Below are 4890 nucleotides of genomic sequence, written 5' to 3'. Positions count from 1 at the left end.
TCAAGATTCTATACAACTCCAACATGACCTCCCTACTTTTGTACTCTATGCCTCGATTGATAAAGGCAAGTGTCCCATATGCCTTTTTCACAACCCCACTAACATGCCCCTCTGCCTTCAGAGATCTATGGACACACACGCCAAGGTCCCTTTGTTCTTCAGAATTTCCTACTGTCATGCCATTCATTGAATACTTCCTTGTCAAATTACTCCTTCCAAAGTGTATCACCTCACACTTTTCAGGGTTAAATTCCATCTGTCACTTATCTGCCCATTTGACCATCCCGTCTATATCTTCCTGTAGCCCAAGACACTCAACCTCACTGTTAACCACCCGGCCAATCTTTGTGTTATCCTACCCACACATAGTCATCTTTGTCATTTATATAAATGACAAATAATAGGGGACCCAGCACAGATCCCTGTGGTACACCACTGGACACTGGCTTCCAGTCACTAAAGCATCCTTCTGTCATCACCCTCTGTCTCCTACAACTAAGCCAATTTTGAATCCACCTTATCAAATTACCCTGTATCCCATGTGCATTTGCCTTCTTTATAAGTCTCCCATGTGGGACCTTGTCAAAGGCTTTGCTGAAGTCCATATAAACTACATCAACTGCACTACCCTCATCTACACACCTGGTCACCTCCTCAAAAAATTCAATCAAATTTGTTAGGCATGACCTCCCTCTGACAAAGTCATGCTGACTATCCCTATTTATGACTATCCCTGAGCGTATGCTGCATTGTCCTGCAACACGGGTGTAATCCTGAGGTATAGTAAATTGAAGAGTCACGTACAGAGATAGACATGGCACCCAGCCTGTAATCCATCCTCCGTGTCAAGCCTTGGTCATGTGTTTGATTGATTTTCTGTGTAAACTCCATTTATAAGTTGCAGCTTTAATACAAGCCTTGCTGGAAATATCGACGTGCCTGGCAAGAGATGGAGGAGCATAGCCGACAGTAAACGTGTAGACGGTTGACAAGAAGGCTGCCCACTCGGACCATTTACTTAGTTGAAACATTGAACCCGTACAAGGCCTTAGGCTCAAGTGGGAATGTTGCGTGCAGTTTCGGGTAGCCTGTAATAAGCAGGACATGTAAGCAGAGGTAAAAGTAAATTCACCTGGGTGTTAAGTGGCTGTGGGACTATAATTGTGAGAGACTTTATGAGTTAAAGATGTCTTTTTAGCGAAATTGTGATGATGGAGGGGTTATCCAGTGGAGGTAGTCGGGCTATGAAGAGTTATGGTGAGGTAAGTGGTGTTAAATTGTTTTCACTGGTTAGTAAAGTTGGAACGAGAGTACATAAGTTAGAGTTAACCGCTAATAGAGATGGAAGAGGAAGGTTCCTCTCCACAGTTGGAAGGTGGGAATCTCTATCACAAACCATTGTTGAAGCAGAGTCCGTGGATTCTTTGGAAAGCAAACTAGACAATTGCTCCAAAAAGAGGAATGGCAAAGAGTAGGGGGGAATACAGTGGGATTAGGCTGGGAAACACATGCTGGGAGATACACGGATGGCACTGTAATAGTTTCTAGTTCTGCAACAGGAGAGAAAACGAGAGAGAAGTGATGCGCGAGATGCAAAGGAGGAAGAGAATTATAGCTAGTGGGAATTGGGGAGGATGTGGCCAACCATTTGTAATTGAACTTGTCACATTCTTTGTTGGTAAATATAGAGTGTTATAATCTTTAGTGAGCTTCTTTAGGCAGATCGGTTTTTCCCTGGTAGAGTTTGGGTTTTACACTTGTTGTAGGGGCCTCTTTTGTCCTAGAAATGTACTTTTTTATTGTCAAATGCAATTTTTTTCTGCCCAACACAATTGGTTTTTTTTCAAACCTTTTGTTCTGAGTATGTTCTTTATCTTTTTTATTAATGAAGGAGGAGGAGAGAGGTGGAGTGGGTGGGGGACAGTGGGAAGCAGGAATGAGGGTGCCTTTCCTGCTCTGATGTTCCAGGACTCCACTTAACCAAACCAAGCTGTTGATCCAAGTCAAAAACAGCTGGAAGCATAGCCTTAAATCAAGCAGTAGAGGGCTATGACATCCAGCGGCACTGCATTCGTTGGAAGGACTTTGATGATAGCAGGGTCGTCACAGCAGGAGCGGAAACTTCAACCAGCCAAAAGGTAACTGTTGCTTTCCCTAACTGAGCGAGTCAGCGAGGAAAGAGCGCTTTACACAGAACAGAGGTGTGGTTGGCCTGACATTTCCCCGCTCCAAGATCCTGACTGGAGCAACATCGTAGGAGTTGCTGGTGGTTGGTCCAGACTGAATTTACAGGAGGGATACAAAAGCTATTGCAAATGGTCTCTGCACCGATTGGATGCTGCGGCCCTTTAAGAAGCCCAAATGTCATGCCCCGTTTCACCCGCACTTCTGTAACCCTGGAACCCTCTCCCTAACTGGGGCATCAGGTGGAGCTCTCTCCATTGCCTGCAGTGACTCAATTGATTGTTAATTGAGGAATCAAGGAGATGGATTGAAGCCTAACTTTGCCATTTCGTACCCTCTTGGCTTTTGGGGGAGACGTTAAACGGAGGTGCTGTCCACCCGCTCATGTGAATGCAAAAGATCCCATGACTTCATTGTCAAGAAGAGCAGGGGGAATTCTCTCTGGTGTCCTGACCATTGTTCACCCCTCAACTGACAGGTTAAAACAGATGTCCTGGTCATTATTGCCCCACTGTCTGTGGGAGCTTGCTGTGCACGCAGATTGGCTGCCGCATTTCCCTAAAGCGGCTCCACTTTAAAAGTGCTCCCCGGGCTGTAAATAGCTTTGGAAACACCCTGAAGTCATGCAAGGTGCTATAGAAATGCAGGCCCATTCTTCTTTTTAGGCCTTTCTTGTACCTCGCGCTCCAACCGTTGTTCCGAGAATGTCCGCCCTTGCTTTGCAATCAAGGTAAACTGCCGGTAATCTTCTTCAGCTTGGAAGAAGAAGCCAAAGGGACTCAAGACGTCGGCCGGGATTTTCGGGTGGGGCCCGGAGAAATTCCCACCCAACGTCGACGGGACTTTGGCTGCTCCGTCAAATCTTCTCCTCCCGCCCGGAGCAGGAATCCTCGGAGGCGGGAGCGGAAAATCCCAGCCGCTAACTCCCGTTTCTCTCTCCGCACATGCTGCTGCCCCGCTGAGTATTTGCTCCCCAGCGTTTTCTGTTCTTATTTCACGATTCCAGCGTCCGCAGTATTTTGCTGAGGCTTTCGACAACGACAAGGAACGGCGCAGCCTCTCCGTCAGAGCGATCCCGCAGCTCTTGTGCGTGCGTGGGCGCAGTGGCCGGGATTTTCCAGCACCCACCTTCCCCACACTGCGGGGCTGAGGGGGCGGGGGAAGGGCGTTCCCTGCCGCGGAACCGGCGAGCCATTGAAACCTCCGCTCACATCAGCAGGACCGGAAGATTCCGTTGGCGTCAAGGGCTGGAAAATTCCTGACGGTGTCTTGTTTCCGCTCATGGCACTGCTCAAATCAAAGGACAAGCGGGAAGACCCATTCCCTCTTAACTGACGCTGCTGCTGTTGGCTGACTGGTGGTGGTGAGGGGTAGGGGGGCTAATGGTAACACGTTCGTTGTATTTCCGTCTTTCCCTCTTGTCCCTTCCTGGCCTCAATTCACTAACTCCCTGTCGACATGAGATACAACAGTCAAACAGCTCCCCCAGTTGCAAATTGTTGAAACACCACTCAATATCTCCAGGAATGTTCCATTTTGTACATTTCATTGTCATCCACAAGACGTGGGTATCTGAGTTCTCCAGTGTTGAAATGGGAGTCATGTGGCTCTGGTATATATATATGTATATGTGTGTGTGTGTATTTTAATACAGATAAATGTGAGATGGTGCAATTTGGTAGGAAGAGTAAGGAGGTCACTTCTATAGGTCTGGAGGGTTATGGACTAGGTGCAGGTCAACGGGACTAGCGGAATAATATTTCGGCACAGACTAGAAGGGCCGAATGGCCTGTTTTCTGTGCTGTAGTGTTCTATGGTTCTATGGTCACATACTGCTTGAGTCTTAATGAGGAGAAGAGGGGAGAAGGGATCTGGTGGTAGAGATATGCAAATCGCCAAGGGTGTGGGGCTGCTGGACTGCACTGGAGTGGCCACTCCGCCACCTCCCTATTTAATATTCACCACTCAATTACAGTCCAGCATCAAGGCCACTGATTCTTAACTTCAGCAGCTGCGCCTGACCCCCATGCATCGCATACCTCAAGTCCTTCCAATGGGTCGCCACCCAACATACAGGACTACTTTCTCCCAGTCTACATTGAGGCAGCCCACCCTCCTGATGCTAATGCCCCCTCCTCTTATATCCCAAGGCACCGCTCTCTGGAAGGCCAACTGAAAGCAGCTAGTCCGGTAAAACAAGGAGAGCCCCGGCTGCCTTGCGGTCACCGACACCGTAAACAACTCTTCCAACGCCGCCGACGGTGTTTACTTCGAAAGGCTGGATGCCCTGTGGAATCAGAAAGTGCCATATCCAAGGAGGGAGGGAGGGGGGCAAGAGGGGACACATGATCTCGGATGTGGCTTGAGCAGTATAAAAACCAGAGCTACAATTCCAGCACAGCCCTGTTCGAAGTGTGAATGAAGCAAATGCACTGAACTTGTGGTAAGGTTCATCTATTTTTGAACGCGGCTCTTCCTCCATTCTGCTGTTGTGGTCACTTTGACAAACGGACCACAGGAGTCTCAGGTACAGGTCACGATCGTTTATTCGAGCAATTGCAAAGGGAGAACCATCTGAATGCAGCTTGAGATAGCACTCTGCTAAACTACAAGGTTCAACATATTTATATATTATTGGTCACGTACAAGAACAGTTTCCAGATTCCGATCTCGTCAACAAACAGGTTTACATTAAACAGACATCTC

At 47.8% G+C, this 4890-nt stretch overlaps 1 pseudogene; it reads left to right on the top strand.

Annotated features, from left to right (window-relative positions):
• Window positions 1-1590: 1590 nt before the first annotated feature.
• On the top strand, window positions 1591-4602 carry LOC144672854 (thyroxine 5-deiodinase-like; annotated as a pseudogene).
• Window positions 4603-4890: the final 288 nt, after the last annotated feature.

The sequence above is a fragment of the Cetorhinus maximus genome, unplaced genomic scaffold (genome assembly GCF_964194155.1).
Source record: "Cetorhinus maximus unplaced genomic scaffold, sCetMax3.hap1.1 HAP1_SCAFFOLD_123, whole genome shotgun sequence".
NCBI classification, from domain to species: Eukaryota; Metazoa; Chordata; class Chondrichthyes; order Lamniformes; family Cetorhinidae; genus Cetorhinus; species Cetorhinus maximus.
The sequence above is the reverse complement of the archived record's forward strand: the minus strand, read 5'-3'. Positions and strand labels throughout refer to the sequence as shown.